Source organism: Arvicanthis niloticus, chromosome 7 (genome assembly GCF_011762505.2).
Source record: "Arvicanthis niloticus isolate mArvNil1 chromosome 7, mArvNil1.pat.X, whole genome shotgun sequence".
In the NCBI taxonomy this organism is placed as follows: Eukaryota; Metazoa; Chordata; class Mammalia; order Rodentia; family Muridae; genus Arvicanthis; species Arvicanthis niloticus.
Genome location: NC_047664.1, coordinates 34,056,700 through 34,070,662, shown reverse-complemented (window position 1 = coordinate 34,070,662; position 13,963 = coordinate 34,056,700). Strand labels below are relative to the sequence as shown.

The following is a 13,963-nucleotide window of genomic DNA, read 5'->3' as shown; positions in this document are numbered from 1 at the left end:
ATGGGTCATCTGTGCTGGGCAGACCTATCTCATCTTATGGTTAAACGTTCATGACATAAGACCACTGACCACTGACCACTTGTGACCCTCTAGCACCCACCAGTTAAATTTTAGATTACCTAATCCTTCTAGAGAGTTTCCCCAGTTCTCTATAAGAAGGCCTGGCCACCATTTCAAAAAATGGTTGACCCCTGCATGCTTTTTTTTTTTTTTTTTTCCCCTGCAGAATGAATACTCTTTGTCTTTGCATACAATTTGAGTCGGGGTTTTCTGTCAGTGATTTTCGGACCCTTACACCAGCTCTGCTTCAGAGTTCTTTTTGCTCCAAAGGGTTCAGGAGGTCGGGCAGCCTGGGCTACTCAGCAAAATTCCCCACTTCTTCCCCAATATCTAGCTTGATTGAGAAAGAAGGTTAGAGAATATAGGGACACATGCTATGTGCAAAGGATGTAGTGAAAAATTCAAGCCTTGGATATGTTTTTTAAAAATTGGGCAACAAATTCTGTGTTTCTGAAAGTTGTCAGGAAAGCTGGCTTTCAGGACACAGGAGGTGGATTATTGCCTGGCAGAACTTAAGTCTTGGAGGAGCGGGGTCTCATGGACCTGTGTAAGTCACAGGTGTCAAACACAGTGGCCAGAGCACTGGGAAGAAAAGATATCAGCAATGACCAATTAGGTATGCTCTCAGCTATCCCAGGCTGCTCAAACTCCTTCAGTGACAGGTGGGAACGTCAATTTGAAGTTTCCTCTTGTCTCTCTGAGCGTGGAGGCATAAAAAAGCTTTTATATGCAGAAGGTAGTTCCTTAGCACAGGCTTCTGTGTGCTCTGGGCATTGAGATCTTGCTGAGACTCATCTTCAGGCTGCTGAGAGCTGCAGGAGTTTAGGATGAACTGAAGTAGACAAAAAGAAGTGAAAGTCTTGGGAGGGCCTGGAAGGAGACTTTACCAAAGAGAAGATGCACTAATTAAGTCTAATGAAAGCAGAGGCAGCCACCTAAATCATAAAGACCTGGGTGAGCAGTAAGCCTCAGGACCTGCCTGGGGAAGGCCTCACAGGCAGAGAATCCCAGACCCACCTGGCCTAGGTGCTTCTGGTCCCCTCCTGGTCATTCTCCCCTCAGGCTCCTTCCTGTTGATGTGGTCTGCTTCATGCTAGATTTGAGCTAGGAGATTAATGAGACTACACTTAGCTACAGTCTTGCAGATTCTAGCAGGCACCTTGCTGGGACTGTCTATGAGTCTGTGAGAGGTTCCCTGGGTGAGCCCAACCTTCAGGAAAGAAGTACCCAATCTCAGAGGTGGGATAACTCTCTATTTCTTGGTCATTTGCTTCTTAGAGTTGACAACCTGAGTTTGCAACCTTCCTAAGTACCTGGATCCAAGGAGAAGGAATGACAGGTACCCTAGGAACGTAGGGACCTCAGACATCAAAAGGCTGACGGTCCCCTGCACATCTAGTGAAGACACCTAGCATGCTTTCCCACACAGCTCTTCCATGTCTTCTGGATTCATTCTTCATTCCACACAGTGCAAGACCCCACCCCCAATGCCTTAAAGTAGATGTCTTTGCTTTTCCTGGTGGTCAGAAATTCCCCTCTCCCTCCAGACCAGCCACACTCTCTGGCTTAAATGAATCTTGCAGTCTCAAGGAACAATTACTGTGTCAGAGTCTTCTCATGACTCAGACCTTGTACTTTAAAACCGAGGGGCTTCTTCTTTCTTGCCCCCCCCTTTTGGCTTAAATAGGTATTTTCTAAAAAAAAAATTTTTAAAACTCAATTAATGAGAGAGAGAGAGAGAGAGAGAGAGAGAGAGAGAGAGAGAGAGAGAAGCAAGGGGGAAGAGGGAGGGAGGGGAGGGGAGGGGGGGGAGGGGAATCATTTTCAGGAGCCATTTTCCCTTTCTCTATGTTATCTACAAATGGTTGGGACTCATGAAAGGACCAGGCCTGTTGTTCCAAAGCTTCAAAATCTCCATGACACAGGGCAAGCACAGGGTAACCAGGAGGAGTCCTGATGAAGATCCAATATTGTTGGTGCCAAAGAACCCAGAGATCTCAGACCAACAACTCCTCTGATTCATTGCAATGATCGTTTGCAAGTGAAGATGTGTGGACAGAGGGGTAGACTGTGGGGCACACTGTGACACGCTACAGCGTCCATGGTGAGATGTTTTCTATGCTTTGTTGTTCTTTATTTGTTTGGGTGCTTTTTATTTGTGGGGTGAGGGGCAAGAGTGGATATGAGGGGACAGGAGGTGAGCAGGACTAAGGTGAGTGATGTGAAAGTCACAAAGAATCAAAAAAAAGTTAAAAAGTTGCTTTCTCTAACTCCGTGTCTTTCAAAGAAGTTAGGAGACAGGACGGGAACACAGAGGTGTGTCTCTCTGTGTGTTTTTTCTTCTTCTGTCATTTGTGGTTTGTTCTTGACGCGGACCTGAGTCTCCCCCGCTCTCACTTCCTCAGGCTCCAGTTCCACATCGGCTGTGTCTGACATTCTGCAGGAGTCTTCCTTCTTCATGGTGTCAGTTACGGAGGTCAGCCCCGGCTTCCAAACAGTGTATGGGGAGTTCCAGGAGAACAAGTCATAGATTCCCAGACGGGCACTACAGTGTGATGAAGTTCTGTGCTGCCCTGTCATGTCCTGCGTAGGATGTGAGTCACCCCTCACCCACCATGTCCACACTGTATGCCTCTCCACTGTCATAGTGAGAGTAGTGACACAGATGGTGCAGACACACCAAAGAGAAGCTATGGAGCATGTTACCTAAGTGTCACCCTATGTCACCCCAGGAGGAAAATGAGTACAGGCCAGTGAGACATGCTAAGAGAGAGAGGTGGGGAGGGAGGGAGGGAGGGGAAGAGGGAGAGAGAGAGGAAGAAAGAGAGAGAGAGGGAGAGAAAGGAAGAGAGAAAGAGAGAGGGAGGGAGAGGGAGGGATGACATTTACACAAGTTTTATAGTGTAGTCTTACAGTGGTTCTTAGTTTATTATTAGCTAGTGTTATTCTGATACTGTGTCTAATTTATAAGTTAAACTTACTTTATCATATGTGTATGGAAGAAGACATCACACACATGCTTGGTACTGACCCAGTTTCTTGTACCCTCCACAAAGATAAGAGGAGGAAGTCAATTGTATATTCATTCTCTTTAGGGATAACAATGTAATTTCACAGATACTACTTTTTGCATTTTTTTAATTAGCAAAGAGAAAAAAAATAAGGAAGCACTTAATTTTTCCGCACTTTATATTTCCTAGGTGAATACCTTAAAGCACTTAATTGCACCGTACTTGATATTTCCCAGGTGAGTACTTTTCATGGAGTGCTTTGATTCTTTCTGTGTGTTTACATTACTTCTTGGTTAAGAACATCTATAGGTCTTTGCAGAAGACCCGAGTTCAGTTTCTGGCATCCATGTTGGGCAGCTCATGACTGCCTGTAACTTCAGCTCCAGGGGATGAACTCCATTTCCTGGTTTCTGCAGGCACTTGCACGAACTTGCACATACCACGCCCCTTGTACACATAATTAGAAAAAACTAGCATGAGTATTTAAGCTACTCCCGGTGTTACTTCTTTTCAGTTTAAAGAATGTTTTTTTGCCCAGGTTGGCCTTAAACACTCTCTCTTTAAGATGTATTTATTTTACTTTATGTACACGGATGTCTTGCTTGCATCTATGCATGAGCACCACATGTGTGGGTGCCCATTGGATTCCTTGGAATTACAGATGGTTGTGAGCACCATGGGTGCTGGGAATGGAACCTAGTTTCTTGGCAAGAACGGTAAGGTCTCTTAGTTGCTGAGCCATCTCTTCAGCTCCTGGCATTGGACTCTTATTTTCCACCTTGGGCTCTTGAGTGCGAGATTAGACTCACAGATGTGCCCTCTCTCACAGATGTGCCCCCTCTCACAGATGTGCTCTCTCTCACAGATGTGCCCTCTCTCACAGATGTGCCCTCTCTCACAGATGTGCCCCTCTGGACCAGCTTCATTTTAAAAAATGGTTTTGCTCCATAAAAGAATTCTAGCAATTTCCCCCCTGGGCTTTGAACTATCATCCCACTGCCTTCTGACCTCGGTTGTGTCTGAAGTGAATGCAGCACTGTTGATCTCGTTGGAGATGTAGTTGTCTGTGACAAGTCATTTTTTAACCCCCGTTTTCTCATTTTCACTTACCTCTCTTCATTTACCAGCTTGCGTATGCAAATGATCTCTTAGCTTTGTTTTGATTGGAGTCTTTGGTTTAGTTAGTTAGTTTATATTTATTTATTGTTTATTTGATACAGTGTCTTAATGAACACTTGGAACTTGCTACATAGACCAGGGTGGCTTTGAACTCACAGAGATTCACCTTTGTCTGCCTCTTCAGTGCTGGAATCAAAGATGTGCACTAGTACACCTGGCTGGAGTCTTAGGGTTTTTTTTTTTTTTTTTTTTTTTTTTTTTTTTTTTTTTTTTTTTTTTTTTTATGTATACAGATTAATACTTTCATTAATACTTTCATTAAACTTGAAAAGCTTTATTTTTTAAAAAACTTTTTTGTTTTATAACCTTTTTATTATGTTTGTTATAGTGTTATTGCCTGATTATAAAGACACACAAAATTAATTTTCTAACTTGAAAATGGCAAGTAAATAATATAAAGAACATTTATATGAGAAATCACATAAAGATTGCAGATTTCTATATTCTTGTGGTCTTAGTATTATACATGGGGCTGGGAGTCTGACCATACTTCTGTGAGTATATGGGCAACATGAGCTTGGTGTATATGTGTGTGTTTTTTTTTCTTTTCTTTTTTTTGGGGGAGGCCACGGGGTGAAGGGGGGGACCAAACCTGGGAGGACTGGGAAATGAATGTGATTGGGGTGCATTATGTGAACCCCCAGACTGTCAATAAAAATACTATGTTGGAAAAAACATTATGCATGAGTGGAGTTTTCGGTTCCTCTCGTCTCAGACAAGAAATCCAAGCACAATTCAATGCAAGACAAAGAAAGGCGTTGCCAGATTTTGTCTTTGGAGCACACAGTACTTGTGCTGCAGGGTGTGGGGAGGGCGAGCAGCCAGCAGGTAAGCCTTATCATCAGATTTTGCTTATGTAAGAAATAAGCTTTAACTGTACAGAGCTATTAAGAATTCAGATTTGGCCAATACTGCACTAATCTCCTTTGTGTTTCAAGTGTTATCTGCTTTATCATGACTGATGCCAGAGGAGGTTAATAGAGGCAGGCAGGATCCTGCAAACTGCCTCCATGCTCCAGGAGTTTTGTGAGTAGTTTCATAAGATGGCTAAAGGCATTTGTAGATTTTGGGAATCTTGAAGTATGAGGGACTTCTGGTGTCAGTTCTCTTCAGCTTAAAGATAATTCTTTGCCCAGGCTGGCCTCGAACTCTCTCTTTTAAGGTTTATTTATTTATTTATTTTACTTTATGTATATAAAAGTATACTTATTTTGTACACATTCTGAGGCAGCGCTCAAAACAAGACTTTGGGAAGAGCATACTTCTGCTTTAGCTAACGCCAATCTGTTTGCTTCTCAAGTCACCTTTTACAATCCTGAGCTAGAACACAAACACAGAAAAGGTGTGCCAAACATAAACACTGTCAGTGACACATCACTGAGTGAACAGACCTGCCAAACTCTCACTGAGTCGTGAGAACATTGCCAACACTGGAGTGAGTAATTCCCTCAAGGTTCTCTGAGTGCTGCTCGGCTCTGCCTTAGGATGGTCCATTAGAAGCAACTAAGACAGTGAGTCCCTGCTGGGGACACTGAGGCACAGAATTCTCAGAAGGATGAGGGAAAGCAAGGGAACAGCTGAAGAAGACAGCCACAGATGAGGCGTGCTCGGTCTGATGGAAGTCAGCGGGACAAAAGTGAACCTGACTTTGTCCTACCTTGAAGCATAGGGGGCAGGCTTTTGTGTTCCCATCCGGCACCAGGCAAGGTCTTGTTTGAGAACAGGGGCATTGCTTCCCAGGCAAGATGCTCCCATTTGGTAAAGGACTGGGGCAAAACTGTGAAGTGCAAGCGGCTATCTTATGCAGAAGGCCAGAGAATGGTGTGCTAGTTAGTTTTGTTTATTTCTTCTTGTTCTTCTTCCTCTTCCTCCTCTTCTTTTCCTCCCTCTTTCTCTTCTTCCTCTTCTTCTTCTCCTCCTCCTCCTTCTTTCTCTTGTTCTTCTTGTTCTCTTCTTCTTCTTGTCCTCCTCCTCCTCTTCCTCCTCCTCTTCTTCCTCCTTTTCCTCCTCCTTCCTCCTTCCTTCCTCTTCCTTCTCCCTTCCCCTTGTTCCTTCCTCCTCCTCTTCTTTCCTCCTTCTTTCCTCTTCCTTATTCCTCCTCCTCCTCCTCTTTTTTCTTTCCTCCTTCTTTCTTCTGTCAACTGTCAAGCCAGGGTCATCTGGGCAAAGGAATCTTTAATTGAAAGTACCTCCTGCAGGCAAGTCTGTGGGAGAGCCCAACTCATTGTGGGCAGTGCCACCCCTGGGCAGGTGGCCCTGGATTTTATAAGAAAGCAGGCTGACAAATACTCACTTATTAGTGAGTACATACCATGCATGTCCTTTTGGGTCTGAGTTACCTCACTCAGGATGATACTTTCTAGCTCTATCCATTGGCCTGCACAACTCATAATGTTCTCTCCTTAGTAGCTGAACAGTATTCCATTGTGTAAATGAACCACATTTTCTGTATCCATTCTTCTGTTGTGGGTCATCTGGGTTGTTTCCAGCTTCTGGCTGTCACAAATAAGGCCGCTATGACCATAGTGGAGCAAGTGCCCCTGTGGTGTGGTGTAGCATCTAGCATCTTTTGGATATATGCCCAAGAGTGGTCTTCAGGTAGATCTATTTCCAATTTTCTGAGGAACCTCCAGACTGATTTCCAGAGTGGTTGTACCAGTTTGCAATCCCATCAGGAACAAAGGAGTGTTCTTTCTCTCCATATCCTCACCAGTATGTGCTATCTCCTGAGTTTTTGATCTTAGCTATTCTGATTGGTGTAAGGTGAACTCTCAGGGTCATTTTGATTTGCATTTCCCTGATCACTAAGGATTTTGAACATTTCTTTGAGTGCTTCTCAGCCATTTAAGATTCCTCTGTTGTGAATTCTCTGTTTAGTTCTATACCCCACTTTTTGATTGGGTTGTTTGGCTTCTTGGAGGTTAGCTTCTTGAGTTCTTTATATATATTGGAAATTAGCCCTCTATTGGATCTGGGGTTAGTGAAGATTTTTTCTCAATCTGTAGGTTGTTGATTTGTCCTATTGACTATGTCCTTTGCCTTACAGAAGCTTTCCAATTTGATGAGGTCCCATTTATCAATTCTTGATCTTAGAGCATGAGCCATTGGAGTTCTTTTTAGGACATTTCCCCCTGTGCCAATGACTTTGAGGCTCTTTCACACTTTCTCTTCTATTAGATTCAGTATATATGGTTTTATGTTGAGGTCCTTGATCCACTTGGATTTGAGCTTTGTGCAAGGTGACAAATATGGATCTATTTTCCTTTTTCTACATACCCACTGCCTGTTATACCAGCACCATTTACTGAAGCTGCTTTCTTTTTTTTCCATTGTATTTTCAAGCTTCTTTGTCAAAGATAAAGTATTTATAAGTGTGTGGTTTTATTTCTGGGTCTTCAATTCTATTTCATTGATCAACCTGTCTGTCTCTGTACCAATACCATGTAGTTTTTATATTAGCCAAAAAGTACAGAATACACAGGATACAATCCACAGAACTCAAAAAGGTTAACAAGCTGAAAGGTCCAAGTGAGGATGTGGACTCAAAGGAAGGGACCTGAGATGAAATGCCCTACAGTGGGGAGAGGGAACTTGTAAAGTCCTCCTCCAGTAGAAAGTCAGGGCATCAAGTAGAGGGATGAGGTTGTCCTCCACAGTCAAAAATTCTGGTCCATAATTGTTTCTGTCTAAAAGGTCTGCAGGGACAAAAATGAAGAAGAGACTGAGGGAAAAGAAGTCCAGTGACAGGCCCAGATTGGTGTGGGGAGCCAACAGAAGGTGTCTATCATCCTTGCAGCAATCTTGAGCCATATACCCTGACAAGAGACTTGATTACAATAGCCTACAACAGCTGAGCACACTCTGATAACATCTTGTTTTAGATACTCAGGATTTTCCCTTGGGTGTGTGAGACTTAAAGGTGTGTGACTTAAGGGCATGACTTAGAGATCTGATTTAGAGACAAGACCTAAGGGCATGACTTAAAGGCGTGACTTAAAGGCGTGGCTTAGAAGTGAGACATATAAAAGGTGAGAGGCAGACAGAAGAAGTTATTATTAAATATTAGGCACTTGTAGTAGGCACTTGAGACTCGAGACAGGCAATTAGACATTTAGGCACTTCACACTTGGAAGAAGCAACTTGGAACTTGGAGGCACTAGGGACTAGGAACTAGGGACTAGGAACTCAAGACTTGGGACTTGGACTAGGAAGAGAGACTGAAGAATAAACAGGATTGAATCATACTCTGTCTGGTCTCCATTCTTCACGTCCATCCTCACTCTCTCTCTTGCTGAACCCCTACCCGCAGACCAGAGCAGCTTGGGGCAGTGCGGACTCTAACAACTTAGCACCCAAGGCTTTTGGCAGTGAAAGTTCCAACAATGACAGAGCAGTCCGTGACATTTTGGCCCCCAAATGTGGGGTAGAGCGGTTCTCAACATTTTTGGTGCCCAACATGGGGCAGCTCGGGCCGCAACAGATTGGGATCTAGCTGGGGAGTGGGGAGGCAAGGCCTGACACTATTACTGATGCTATGGTGAGCTTACAGAGAGGAGCCTAGTGTGACTGCCCTCCAAGAGGCCCAACAAGCAGCTGAAAGAGTTAGATGCAGATATTTACTGAGCCAGTGGACAGAAGCTGGTGACCCCTGTGGTTGTATTAGGGAAAAGCTGGAAGAAGCTGAGGAGGAGGGCGACCCTATAGGAAGACCAGCAGTCTCAACTAACCTGGACCTCAGAGATCTCTCAGACACTGGGCCACCAACCAGACAGCATACAGCAGCTAATATGAGGCCCCCAACACATATACAGCAGAGGACTGCCAGGCCTTGACTCAGTGAGAGAAGATGTACCTAACCTTTAAGAGACTGGAGGCCCCAGTGTCGAGGTCTGGTGGAGTTGGGGTGAGGGGTTGGGGGGTGGGGATATTCTCTTGGAGATTGGGGGGAAGAGGTATGGGTTGTGGAGCAGTCAGAGGGCCGACTGGGAGGGGGATAAAGAGTGGACTGTAAAAAAAGATTAAAGAACAAACAAACAAACAAACAAACACACACAGAAAGAAAGAAAGAAAGAAAGAAAGAAAGAAAGAAAGAAAGAAAGAAAGAAAGAAAAAGCAAGCAAGCAAGCAAGCAAGCAAGCAAGCAAGCAAGCAAGCAAGCAAGCAAGCAGGTTGAGTAATTGACAAGCTCAAGCCAGTAAGCAGCACTCTTCCATGGGCTCTGCTGCCAGGTTCCTGCCTTGAGTTTCTGCCTTGTTTTGCTCTGGTGATGGATTGTAACCACCTGGAAGCTGAATAAACTCCTTTGCCCTCCGAGTTGCTTTTTGCTGTGGTGTTTTATCACAACAGTAGGAAGCAGTAAGAGCAGAAGGAGACCTATGTATCAAAGAGGATCGGAGGTGCAGGCCAGCAGCAGACACCATCCAGCTTGCTTCCCCAGACACCCACTGTGCTGGAGTACTAACACCTTTGGCTGTGCTTACCAACTCTGGGGCTAATCGGACCAGGCACATATTTTTTAATAGATGTAAACTTCATGCTTCTGCTTTTCATCCATCATTGATGGGCTTTGGTTGTTCTCTCTGTGGGATTTTATAGACAGTACCCACCCCATGGAATCACTTTTCTTGATTACATGACCAGGATGCAGTTGCTCAATGTATGCTTTCCAATGTGTGTGTGTGTGTGTGTGTTTGCAGGTTTGCCCTCGGTCTTTTTTTTTTTTTTTTTTTGAAGTTGGAAAATAACTTAACTTTATTTGTTCTGGGGCGTTGGCCAGAGTCCCCTTAGAACTTCTGAAACTGCTTCTTGGTGCCAGCAGCCTTGGTGACCTTGAGCATATTGAATCGGACAGTCTTGCTCAGGGGCCTGCACTCTCCAACAGTGACAACGTCGCCCATCTGTGCATCCCTGAAATCAGGGGACAGGTGCACAGACATGTTCTTGTGACTCTTCTCAAAGTAATTGTATTTTTTTGGACGTAATGGAGAGAGTTCCGGTGGATGACAATGGTCCTCTGCATCTTCATCTTTGTCACAACACCAGACAGGATCCGACCTCAGATGGAGACATTACCGGTGAAGGGGCATTTCTTGTCTATGTAGGTGCCCTCGATGGCCTCTTTGGGCGTCTTGAAACCTAGACCGATGTTTTTGTAGTACCGAGGGAGTTTTTTCTTGCCAGTTTCTCCTGGCAAAACATGCTTCTTGTTCTGAAAGTCTGTAGGCTGCTTTTGGTAAGCACGCTTGGTCTCAATGTCCACCATCTTCCCGGCAGCCTGAGAAAAGGAGAGGTCTTGCCTTCAGTCTTATCTGTTTTTCATCCAGTCTACAGTGGGGTGACAGGTTCTGGGCAAATACTGAACTGGCTTTTGTCAGGCCTGTGCACTTTGGCTGCTCCACGTTGGGCTACAGATATACAAGCTGGTTGGGGTGCTTACAGGGATCCATGTGGCCCTGGGTTCAACCCCAACATGTTTTTTAGAGACTAGCAGGTCCAAGTAGATGCTGGTTCCAGTTAGGTCCTTCTTGGTGAATGAATTATTTGCTCACGGAGAACAATGAGATGATGTTTTTGGTCTGGAAGTTATTAAAAAACACAAGGCATGTTTATGTTAAAATCCAGATCTCTGTCATCAGATGGAAATAATCAAGGAATCAAAATCTGTGAGAATAGTAATTCAATGTCTAGTGGGCAGCTGTGCACACACTTTCTCTGTTCAGAGAGCATCCACGGAGCTAATTCTCCCATCCCCGCGGAATGCATCTGCTCCCTAGCAACGAGTTTCAGCAATATTCTAATTTCATGATTGCTGTGGTTTATTTTAATTCTAAAATATATTTTAAAAATTAAAATATAATCACATCACTTCCTCCTCCCCTATCTTCCTTCCTACTCCTTCTATATCTCCTGCCCACGCCTGAAAATGATGGCCACTTTCCTTTATTTTTGTTATGCACTCATCACACACACACACACACACACTCACACACACACATGCACACATGTACACTCAAATGCACACACATGCACACATACATACATTCATGTGCACACACGCACACACATGTACACTCGAATGCACACACACGTACACATATGCAACATACATACATACATACATACACACACACACACACACACACACACACACACACACACACACACACACACGTGTATGCAGTACCTGGGGAGGCCAGAAGAGAGCGCTGGCCTTTGGGCATTCCAGATCCTCTGGAACTGGAGTTACAGACAGTTGTACATCACCATGTGGGACCAAACCCAAGTCATCTGCAAGAGCAGCAAGTCCTTTTAACAGCTGAGTCATCTTTCTAGCCCCTAGACATTGCGTGTGTGTGTGTGTGCGTGTGCGTGTGCGTGTGCGTGTGCGTGTGCGTGTGCGTGTGCGTGTGCGTGTGCATAAGATCCTGTCTTGGAAAATCAAAACACACACACACACACACACACACACACACACACACACACACACACACACAGAGTCCTAGAAGTGTGCCATGGGTCTTTTTTGCTTTAATGTTTTAAATGTTCTAGCTTAAAAAAATTGCAGTTTAAAGGCTATTTTTATTTATATACTTATTTTTTTTTAGGCTCAAAGATAATGAAGGTATTATTGAAACACTAAGTAGACAGTCTAAAACAGCTTTTGAAAACAAGCCTGCAATGTATACTATCAGCAAGCATTCTTTAGGAAGAACGGAAAAAAAAATACAAGGTGGTGGGTGGCTTTCACAAACTAGCCTGCTGGTTATCTAGGTTTTGTGAAATACTGCATAAGCACCAAAATGTGATGTCATCTGTAATGAACGTTTTTCAAAAAATACACTGTAGGGCTGGGATGTGGCTCGTTGGTGCCATGCTAACCCAGCATGCACAAAGCTGGGAAGAGCCAGAGCACTGTATAAACCACATGTGGTGGCTCACACGGCAGTCCCACACTTGGAGGGTTATCACTGCAAAGAAATAGGTTAGTTTTGGCAATGAGCAAGTCTGAGGCCAGCCTGGGATACATAAGATCCTGTCTCGGAAAATCAGAACAAAAAACCAAAAGAATGAAATGCCCGATGTGACAGCACACGCCTTTAATCCCAGCACTTGGGAGGCTGAAGCAGTCAGATCTCCAGGATTTGAGGTTAGCCTGGTTTACATACTGGGTTCTAGGCCAGTCAGGACTACATGGTGAGCCCTTGTCTCAAATACACCACCCCTCCAAACAATCTTACAAAAACCTGAATACATACAATATACAAATATTTTGTCCATTCACACACTGACTGAAATGTACATATCATTCTTCCATGAAACCCCAAAGCGTCTAAAGTGACCCCAACTACGCAAGAAGAAACTGGATGAAAAACGGTGTTAAGAGATTTCATTATCTGAAATTGCAACATTAACTGTGGGTTAGAGCAAGCGTTTGACTCCATTTGTTCCCATCTTTTCTTTCAGCTGACGTTTAGTGATGGGGTATCCGCCCTTCATCTTTCGTTTATATGAAAAGCATTATGATCCTGTCACTTAGGGAAAACCTCTGTCTCTTTTTTATCATTTTTTGACTAAATGCCAGGCACTGTGAGTCTCATCTTGGTGGTGATGGATAGTTTTGAATCCATGTAAATATCGTAGTTAGGGTTTCATTGCTGTGAAGAGACACCATGACCATGGTAACTCTTAGAAAGGAAACCACTTAATTGGAGCTGGCTTGCAGTTTTAGAGATTTAGTTCATTATCATCATGGTGGGAAACATGACAACATGCAGGCAGACATGGTGCTGGAGAAGGAGCTGAGAGTTCTACATCTTGGTCCTCAGACAGCAGGAGACTCTGTGCCACACTGAGCATAGCTAGAGTATAAGAGACATCAAATCCTGCCTACACAGTGACACACTTCCTCCAACAAGGCCATACCTACTCCACCAAGGCCACACCTCCTAACAGTGCCACTCCCACGGTCAAGCAGTCAAACTCATGAATTGATGGGGGTCATTCCTATTCAAACCACCATCATATCTTTGAGTGTTGTTGAACACACTTATCATAGTAGAAATGGAATCTTCTAGGTCCCTATTTTCAAGGTATGGTATACTGGGAGGAACAGTACCTATCTAGGGATGATTGTTCTTATTTTTGGAAGTTATACCTCTAGAACATTTTAGGGAGCTGGAGAGATGGCTCAGTGCTTAAAAGTGTATGCTGCTTTTGTAGAGGACCTAAGTTTGGTTCCCAGCATCCATATCAAGTGGCTTACAAAATACCTCTTTATTCCAGCTGCATGGAAATCTGAAACCTCGGACCCTGTGAGCACTAACACTCACATGCATGTGTCCACACATGTCCACACAACACAAACAATTGAAAGTTGCAAGAGTAATCTTACAAGAGTGTGTGCTACCCAATGAATGCAAATCTCAAGGTTCTCCAGGTTGGTTGATAGTCACAGACTAATGACAAGCGGTTGTGATGAGAGTCCTGGATGCTGTTTTCTCTGAGTCCTGGATGTGTGCTCATCCTGACAGCAGTGCATGTCTTCATGCATATACTGATCATTTAGCTGAATATTCAAGGGGTCTCTTTGTAGATCTCTATGGTTTGATCAGGCTCTCTCTCTCTCTCTCTCTCTCTCTCTCTCTCTCTCTCTCTCTCTCTCTCTCTCTCTCTCCCCGGTATGAATGTGAAGGTCAGAAGACAATGTATGGGAG

At 44.1% G+C, this 13,963-nt stretch overlaps 1 pseudogene; it reads right to left on the bottom strand.

The window, feature by feature from the left end:
• Positions 1–10,033: 10,033 nt before the first annotated feature.
• LOC117713101 (small ribosomal subunit protein uS17 pseudogene) lies at positions 10,034–10,512 on the bottom strand (annotated as a pseudogene).
• Positions 10,513–13,963: the final 3,451 nt, after the last annotated feature.